General features: G+C 46.1%; 1 pseudogene; it reads right to left on the bottom strand.

The window, feature by feature from the left end:
• Positions 1-903: 903 nt before the first annotated feature.
• On the bottom strand, positions 904-3,768 carry LOC102426217 (annotated as a pseudogene).
• Between the last annotated feature and the right edge of the window lie 6,463 nt (positions 3,769-10,231).

Below are 10,231 nucleotides of genomic sequence, written 5' to 3'. Positions count from 1 at the left end.
TACCTAGGGCTCAGCCTTATTGGAAGTTTGCAGGGCAGGTCAGTGGGGCAGAGACTCGGGGAAGAGGCTGCACAGGGAAAAATGGAAGCTCAGCTCTTCCCCTGGGTCCTGCGAGCACCGCCTCTGTGGGCCGAGGTTCAGAAGGGGCCGCCCGTTGTCTCCGGGAGGGCCTCGGGGCCGCTCAGGGCAGATGGAGCCAGCACACGAGACCAGCAGGCTGAGGTGGGCTCGGGGCAGGACACGTTCGCTGTCCTCACTGAGTGACAGAGGGTCAGAGTGATGAGTGCATTTCTAGAAGAATCCTAAAGCTGCAGGGGTGGGGCTGGAACATCAGCATCCCAGCCACACTGGGCCCCTGGCACTTCTTGCTCAGGTCCGCCTCCTGTGGTTCTGATGGAGAGATGGTTGCACTGTTGAGGTTCAGGAAGTGTCATGCCCGACTCCAGGAGGAGAGAGAGAAGTAAATGGTGCTGGCTCCTCCGGAGTAGGTAAGAGCTGTCTCGTGGGTGTTGCAGTGGGCCTGGCTGTGTGTCTGGAGACATCACCTTTGTCAGTGTCTGAGTTTGTCTGTCTGTGTCTGGGTGTGCCCACATGTATGCCCCAGTGACAAAGTTTGTGTCACGTCACCCTGTGTGTGTGTTTGAGAGAGTTCAGGTGTGTGGATGGTGGTCCCCTTGTCCCGGCAGGAGCATTTGTGAATGTCTGTGTGTTTTACTGCAGGGCTGTAGTATTTCCTCAGTGTGTTTCCTGAAACCCAAATATACAGTAAGCCCACACAGCTTTACAAGTGACTTGTATTTAACTTTTAAGATGTATTAGTTGATAGTTATTAGAATATTAATTTTTTTTTTTTACTTGGAAAAGCAATGTAAGTTTAAAATGAAATAAAGTCTTTGATATGTCATCATTTTTTATGGTACTACATTTATTGAAAGTGTGAAGATACAGAACCTTTATAAATATCTAGAATTAAAAATTACCTATGAAAATAAAAACAGATTGGTTTTAAAAAGTCAATTTAGTAAATATTGTGTTTGCTATGTTTCTATGACAATATTTGGTATAAACACTACAAAATAAGGCAAACTTCTGGGAAAAGTCATTAATAAAATTTTATGAAAAAGTGTTCAGTCCTCATTTCTTTTAATTTGTAGAATCACTGGCAGAGTACATCAGGCGAGTAGAGCAGTGTCAGAGGTCCAGTTTCAGACAGAAGGAGCCTTCTCTATTTTGGTTCCAGAGGTGGTTGGACGCCCCGCAGCTTCATTTTGTCGAGTCCTTTCCAGTATTTAAAATTGTTGTCCAGCCCTAACCGGTTTGGCTCAGTGGGTAGAGCGTCGGCCTGCGGACTGAATGGTCCCAGGTTCGATTCCGGCCAAGGGCATGTACCTTCGCTGCGGGCACATCCCCAGGAGGGGGTGTGCAGGAGGCAGCTGATCAATGTTTCTCTCTCATCAATGTTTCTGACTCTCTATCCCTCTCCCTTCCTCTCTGTAAAAAATCAATAAAATATATTTTTTTAAAAAAATTGTTGTCCCGATGCTGCAGTAACTCCTGTAGGTCTACAAAGTCTTCCCAAGCACTGTACGTGTCTGTGACGAAGTAGTCGATGAAGGAGATCTGGGACTTGGGGATGCTGCAGGTGTTTCGGTCAAAGGCTGGCATCACCACAGGTAAGTCCAGCTTCTTTCTTCTTCGGTCTGAGAAAAATACTCCTCCGAGATGCGTGCAGCCCACTCGATGCACTGCTTCAAGGGCCGGCAGGGGTTGGACACGTCCGCGCACTTGAACGTCATCCACTTGATCATCATCTGCTTGATCAGAGTCCGGTTCTCTGGAGACCGGAGCATCGTGTCTACGTCACGAGGGTTTGGCTCACTCCCCTCGCTTTCCTCCAGCTCTGCCAAGGGCTTGACGACGCTGTTGACAAACTTATTGATGTGCTCGAAGTGCCTGGTCATCTCTGTGGCCAAGACCATGTCGATGATGGCCTGGCACAGCATCCTGTAGTCATTCCTCTCCACGTTCTTGAAGATGTTGCTCTTGCCCTCCCTGGCGGTCAGCTGGAAGGCCAGGGCCGCGTGGTGGCTCTCCAACACGGCACAGTCGTTGTACAGCACGGCCAGCGCGCTGCCCGCGTCGCACAGGAAGAGGTTGGTCCTCCCCGGGTGGTCCAGGTCGTGGATGGCGGCTGCGATGAGGGCAGCGGCCTCATCCACTGAGTCTAATGCTTGCTTGATCCTCTCCTGGCAGAGGAAGCAGGCAGTGGCGTGCAGCACGTCGGCCGTGTGGGTGGAGTTGTGGTAGGGGTTGGAGGAGTGGTAGTTGGCCTCAATAGTCTGCAGCCACAGCCGCAGCGTCGTCTCTGAGCACTTCAAGAATTCACAGACCCCAAAGCGAGCCAAGATTTTGAGACCAAGAAAAGTCAAAGGCCTTTTCTGAGTGGCAGTCTCCAGTTCAAAGACATTACAGTCCCAGTTGTCATCGTTTTCCATGGCCTCAGCTATCCGCGGTGGGATATCGTGAAGGGACTCGGAGGTGAGTAAGCTGCCCGAAACTTGATGCAGGTTTTTTGCTGAGAGGGTAACCCATTCCCAGATAGTCTTCGAAAACCGTCAGACATCAGGCCCCCAATGAGGTCCTTGGTGCGGGGATCCTCTTCCTTCGCCCCGAACTGTGGTGAATACAGCTCTGAGGTTCTCAGAATTTCCAGGACGCTGTCTAAGGCTTCCGACACAGGCATGGAACTTGTTCTCCTGGGCAGCATTGATGATATTGACCACCTTGGTGATGGGCGCCTCGATGGTCATGGAGTGGATCCGGGCCATGGAGGGGTGTCGCCTCTGGCTGGCCACTTCACTTGCTCGTGAGGCAACACTCCTGACGTCCAGGGAGCTTTTCCTCTTGTCTTTATGTTTACCTGATGGATTATCTGTGGGAGTGTCAGAATGAACAGATTCCGTGATCGTCTCAGCCTGACACACCTTACTGTTGCCGTTGCTCACTCGGATAATGGACACATAGTGTCTAATTTTTCCTCCCTGTCCAATGACAGGTATCTTGACATTTTGTTGTACATTATCTCCGTTTTTGGAGTGGTAAACGCCTTGCCCATCTTCATGCATGAATTTATAGTACTGAACAAGTCAGCCCTTTTCTCATTTAGAGGCATTTTTGCTAACTCCTTCCCTAATAATTCACCCACCGTTGTTTCAAATGCTGGATTTACATACTGTATGTAGTTGTCCTCACTCGTGATTTTAATGGCGTCTTGGCTTTTCTCTAGTGCAGTGAACACTGAATTACAAGCCCTGAGTTTCAGCTGTGACCGCACCTCTCCAAACTCCAGCTGCAGCAGCTCCGCGTATCAGGCCAGGAGGCTGGAGGCTGGGGTTCTCCACATACCTCCTCCTAAAGCCGGCACTAAGGAGGGACATCACAGACGCTTCTCCATCCCGCCTGCCTACTACACCAACAATAACCGTGTTTTCTGAAACGTTTGTTGCTCGAATAGACCTGCACAGCGCCGGGGCGTCCAGCTGCTGGGGGTTTCTGTGGTCGATGATGATGATGTTGTGATTTGCAGCCAGGAAACAGGTCAGGACAGCCTGGACCTCCAGGGCCACCGTGCACTTAAACCCTGCTTTTTCACACGCCTTACGGAATCCTTTACACTGGCTATCGTCTTTGATAAATGCTAAAAGTACCTGGAGTTGATCTGCATGAAACCTCATGGGGCCAAACTGCACGTGAGATGTTGGTCTCTTCGAGTCGCAATGCTGGGAGGGAAGGGGGGGGGGGGTCCACGGGGAGGGCGCCGCTGGTGGTGGCCAAGTCTTCGGGCTCCGGACGGAGCAGGGCGCCCGGCCCGCCCGGCGCGGGCAGCAGCGCCGCAGGGTCCTGCGCGTCCTCGGCCTCCCGGGCGCCCGGGTACACGGTCTGGGTCTCGGTAATGTGGATGCTCGGGGCGCAGCCCATGCTGGCCGGGCGCCGCGGACACGCTGGCGGCGGCCGCTCTCCGGTCAGCAAACCGTCAGCAAACGGTCAGCAAACGGCCCGCCCGGCGCCTCGCGGCCACCGCCAGCGCCGTGTCATCGCCGCCAGGGCGCGCGGGCGGGCGGACGGCCGGAGCGCGGGTATCCTAGAATATTAACTTCTGATGAATTATTAAAAAGTAGCAAGTTTCTCCCTAGCCGATTTGGCTCAGTGGATAGAGTGTCAGCCTGTGGACGGAAAGGTCCCGGGTTCGATTCCGGTCAAAGGCACTTGCCCAGGTTGCAGGCTTGATCCCCAGTAGGGGGTGTGCAGGAAGCAGCCGATCAGTGATTCTCATCATTGATGTTTCTGTGTCTCCCTCTCCCTTCCTCTCTGAAATCAATAAAAATCTATTAAAAAAATTTTTTTAAGTAGAAAGTTAATTTTAGTGAGTTTTCGTGAATTCCAACATTTCACACAGTGCTTGCTTTTACGGTAACAGAATGGCACATGCTTGGGACTTGGTTGATCTATTGAATTTTTAAGTGTGCTGACCCAGCTCTTTGTGAGAACAAACACCTTCCTTGTCTAGTAGCTTTGGGGAGATTTCTGTTACACAGAACTAAGTGCAGTTCTTTCATATGAGTTTAATTAAAAAACAGTGTGTATTTTATTTTCAAAAAAATTTTTGGACCAATCTAGTTGGACCTCTCCAGTTTTTCTCACAATCTAAATTTCTTTCCAAATACTGCTCTTTTACTCTAGTTTTCTAACCAGCAGTGGTTCCACCAGATGAACTCCTGAATGGTAATTGTCATATGAAATATTATTGATTGTGATCATTGTTAAAGGAAAAGAACAGATGACACCAAAATGGGTCCCAATGTGGATGTAATGGGATGTGGTAACACAGTGCCATCTTGTTGGTTTTTCTGTAAAACACCACAGTGAAACTGCTGTGTGGCAAGAGTATGAACACAATTTACATTTCAATTGGATTTATTCAATCTTTGTATCATTTCAGCACAGTTTTGTTCCCAAATATTTAAATTTACGTCGTCTTGTTTGCATAAACTAGAGAAAGGCAAGCACCCACTCACCATTCCTGCATGAAGACTTTCTTGATCCTTTGTCGGTCTTATAAATTCTCTTCTTCTCTGACCTACCAGAGCACTAGCGGAGCAGAAAGGGAAGAGCAGAGAGCACAGAAAAGTTCTACTTAGTAAGAGGCATGTTTTGCCTGACATTAACTTGTCGATTGTGTAATTGTTAAATTAATTGTGTAAACGACTATTAGTCCGATTTTGTTTCTTACGTGCTGCAATAAACATTTCTGTTCATGCTCACAGTCTGGCCATGGGCTTGGGTAGGTCACCCAAGTGATGGGTCTTCAAGTCCATTCTGGAAGCGGAACTGGCTCTGATCCAAGTATGTCCATTCTGGGGCTGAAGCTTAATCCATCGCACCTTGGGGAAGGTTCCTCATGATGAGGCACAGAGGGAAGCCAAATGCACAGACACATTTCAGGATTTTTTCCTTACAACATTTGCTCACCTAGCACTGACTTAAGCAAGTCGCGTGGCTCAAAACGAAAGGGAGAAGAATTGGGATCTTGCTACCATGAGACATTGCTAGATTGTTTCCTGGGGGATTGAAAAATTTGAATCAATAATGCAATCCACAACATCATCTTTTAGGAAAGAACTTGCATTACACAGCATAATTATAGAGAATGTACTTTAAAGATCCACTCGTAAGTACTTCTCCATTGTTTATTTTTAATATTTTACTTTTGGAAAATTCATACTTTGTGTAAGTAGAATGGTTTCAGAAAATCTCATAATATCTATTACCAGCCTTCAACCATTTTCCATCAAGTGTCTTCCCTACAACACCCAGTTCCCTTGATAATTTTGAAACATTTTTAAGCATATAATTTTATCCTTGAATATTTGGAATATATGTGTTTGCTTAACATAACCATAACCAATGCTATTATCACACCTAACAATTATCCTGTAACATATTCAAATATATAGGCAGTGGCCCATTTCCCTAATGGACTACGTACTAGTAATTTTAAAAACCTTTGCTGTTAAGAGTGTTTGTTTGCATTAGTATCCAATATATCCATACATTTAAATTTATTCTCTCCTTTAGATCTCCTTAAAAAAAAGTTTCCTTTTTTTTTCTTTGTAATGTAATTGTGGAATATAATAAATCACATGGAAATTTTCATAGGTTTTCTAATGGCATCTCCCTGCTATCATTTAACATTTTCTTCTGTTCCCTATATTCGCAGATAATTGTAAATTAGATCTAGAGGGGTGACCATATCCAGATCTGATATTTTGATGAGAATAATCCAAAGGCTGGTTGTACATTCCAGCAAGAGGCACAAAGAATCTGGAAGTGTTATATGCACGAGACAAAAACAGCCTCTGTATATTGGCCCTGTGTGGTTCATTCTTTACCACAGCGGTTCTCAACCTGTGGGTCGCGACCCCTTTGGGGTCGAACGACCCTTTCACAGGGGTCACCTAAGACCATCGGAAAACACATATATAATTACATATTGTTTTGTGATTAATCACTATGCTTTAATTATGTTCAATTTGTAACAATGAAATTGGGGGTCACCACAACATGAGGAACTGTATTAAAGGGTCGCGGCATTAGGAAGGTTGAGAACCACTGCTTTACCACAAAGCATTGGTTCAAAAGCCCACTGGCGCTAAACTCAAAATTTCACACATCCAGTTGTTTTCAACACAGCCCAAATGAGCAGATTTTAGCCATTTGAAGCATGCTTGCTTTTCATACCCATAAAACTGTGCCCAACAGCTGCTGCCCTTTGCAGCTCTCTAATCCAAAGACTTCCCTCTGGGCTGCAGAGGGACATCACCTACAGTAAACATGTAAGCCCCTCTCTGGTTCCCTTCTCCCCAGGGAGTTTCCTTTCACCCCTCCCCTGTTGGGTAGCGTGGTCCCCTTGCCTTTGTCTCTGGACGGTCTCATGCTTTGAGGGACTTCCCCCATATGCCAACCTGTCAAAGTATTGCCTGAGAAGCTCAGGTGTGCTACTGCCTCCCGTGCTCATATCTTTTTCCTGGATCAGCCTTAAAGTCTCAAAAAGGAGGTGATTTACCCCAGCTGGTGTGACTCTGTGGTTGAGCTTCGACCTATGAACCAGGAGGTCACTGTTGGATTCCCAGTCCAGCACATGCACTTGCCTGGGTTGTGGGCTCAATCCCCAGTGTGGGGCATGCAGGAGGCAGCTGATCAGTGATTCTCTCTCATCACTGATGTTTCTATCTCTCTCTCTTCTTTCCTTTCTGAAATCAATAAAAAAATATATTTTTAAAAGGAGGTGATTTATTCTTTTGTGATGTAAGCTGGCTTTGATGATCATTACCTGGAGCATTTATAACTTGTGAAGAGTTACATGGAAGAGAGGGCATGTATTTCCAGAATGTGGGGCAAATCACTGAACTAGGTGGCTTGATGCCTGAAATCAATGTGTCAGCAGGGCCACGCTCCCTCTGGGACTCTAGGTAGAACCCTCTGCGCCACTTCCTAGCCTCTGGTGGGTGCCCTTGATTCTTGGCATTGCTTGGCTTGACTGGCATCACTCCAATCTCTGCCTCTGTCAGCACATGGCCTTCTCCTTATGTATCTGTCTTCACCTGAAATGATCCTCTCCTTATAAGGACCTAATTCCTGTTGGGTTAGGACCCACTTTAATGGCTTCATCTCAACTTGATTACATCTATTTCCAAAAAAGATCACATTTTTTTATTGGAATGTGCTTCATTATTGTTTTGCCAAAGGTCTTCATGTATTCCTGACACAGTGTTTTAGCAGATATATGATTCGAGAATAGTTCCTTGGGTTCTGTGGCTTGTCTTTCTCACAGTCTTAAATGGTGTCTTTGGGAACGTAGTTTTTAATTTGGATGGAACCGTCTTAGAAAAAGTTATTGCAAATGTTTTATGCCTTCAGAATATAGAGGATTTTCTTATATAAGAAAAAAACAGTAACCTACCAAGGAAGAAATTGATAAATTTAACTCTTAAAACAAAGAGCAATATCCTGAAATGAAGAATAAAGGGACAACAGATAAAACACAGTCTGGGAGAAAATATTTACGGTTTCTACAATTGAAAAATATTCATATCCAAGCCCCAGCCGGTTTGGCTCAGTGGATAGAGCGTCGGCCTGCGGACTCAAGGGTCCCAGGTTCGATTCCGGTCAAGGGCATGTGCCTTGGTTGCGGGCGCATCCCCAGTGGGGAGTGTGCAGGAGGCAGCTGATTGATGTTTCTAGCTCTCTATATCTCTCTCCCTTCCTCTCTGTAAAAAAAAATCAATAAAATATATTTTTATTTTTTTATATATTTTATTGATTTTTTTTTTTACAGAGAGGAAGGTGAGAGGGTGCAGCTGCCTCCTGCACACGCCCCCCCCCCCCCCCCTGGGGAAGTGCCCCCAACCCAGGGAAAAGCTCTTGACCGGAAACCAACCTGGGACCCTTCAGTCCGCAGGGCGACGCTCTATCCCCTGAACCAAACTGGGCTCGGCATGTCTTTCTTTATGCTTTGATGTCATTGACCCTGTTTTACAATTTCTCATTATGATCACTTTATATCCTTCAGTAGACATTGTACTGGAAAAGCCTACAGTTGTCCTCCTGTCTTTCTCCTTTACTTTCACACCGAACACTTCACTTCTGACACATTTGGCCACCAGATAAAGGAGCATTTCCACTTAAGAAGCATTTCTGTGACACCAGCCGGATGTCCTGAAGTCTCAGTTCTGACACTCTCTGTCTACCTGGAGATAGGATCGGATCCCAGAGGCTAAGAGCTCAAGACCCACGAAACTGCCCTTAGTGCAGATGCTCGTCACAAATAGTAGGTCCCCAGGTTACCCACAGCTTCTGTGGACTTGGATACAAATTGAGGTTCTCAGGACCTCCTCCTCCATTAATTTGTTAGAGCAGCTCACAAAACTCAGGGAAACACTGACTTATGTTTACCAGTTTATTAAAGGAGATAATAAAGGATACAGATGAATAGCCAGGTGAAAAGAGGCACAGTGTGAGGTCTGGGAGGGACGTGAGCGCAGGAGCTACTGTCCCTGTGGAGCTGGGATGTCACCGTCCAGATGTGGGTGTGTTCCCCCACCTGGACGCTTTCTGAACCTTGTACTGTTGGGATTTTCTGCAGTCTTCCTGACGTAGGCATGATCAAGTATAAACTCCATTTCAGCCCTATCCCTCCCTGGAGGGTGTGATTAGATCTGAACATTCTAACGTTCTAATATTGGCTGGTCCTTCTGATGACAGCCTCCTTCCAGGAGCTCCCCAGAATCACCTCATTAGAACAGAGATGTTCATAGTGCTCTTATCACTTAGGAAATTGCAGGGGGTTTAGGAGCCTTGTGTCAGGAACCAGAGAACAGTATGTGTGTGTATGTGTGTGTGTCTCACAGACATACTTTAGGACTTTAAGAAAATTTGTAATAAATGAAAATTTATCAATATAATTTTTTTATTGATTAAGGTATTACATGTGTCCTTATCCCCCCCCATTGCCCCCTCCCATTCATGCCCTCACCCCCCTGGTGTCTCTGTCCATTGGTTAGGCTTTTGGTTGTCAATATAGTTTTAATGACAATGAGATGTCACCTCACCACCTGTCAGAATGGCTACTATCAACAAATCAGCAAATCATCAACAAATCAGCAAATGACAAGTGCTGGCGAGGATGTGAAGAAAAAGGCACCCTCGTGCACTGCTGGTGGGAATGCAGACTGGTGCAGCCATTATGGAAAACAGTATGAAGTTTCCTCAAAAAATTAAATATGGAACTTCTAGGAATATATCCTAAAAGACCCAAAACACCAATCAGAAAGAATGTATGCACCCCTATGCTCATAGCAGCACAATTTGCAATAGCTAAGATCTGGAAACAGCCCAAATGCCCATCAATAGATGAGTGGATAAAAAAGCTGTGATACATTTACACCATGGGATACTATGCAGCAGTAAAAAAGAAGAATCTCTTACCCTTTGAGACAGCATGGAGAGACCTGGAGAGTATCATGCTAAGTGAAATAAGTCAGTCAGAGAAAGACAAGTATCACATAACCTCACCCACATGTGAAATCTAATTAACAAAATAAACTGATGACTGGAGTGAATCCAGAGACATGGAAGCATGGAACACAGTGCAGAATCTCGGAGGGAAGGTGGG

The sequence above is a fragment of the Myotis lucifugus genome, unplaced genomic scaffold, assembly GCF_000147115.1.
Source record: "Myotis lucifugus unplaced genomic scaffold, Myoluc2.0 scaffold_342, whole genome shotgun sequence".
NCBI lineage: Eukaryota > Metazoa > Chordata > Mammalia > Chiroptera > Vespertilionidae > Myotis > Myotis lucifugus.
Note: the sequence above shows the minus strand (reverse complement) of the source record. Positions and strands in the feature narration are given on the sequence as shown.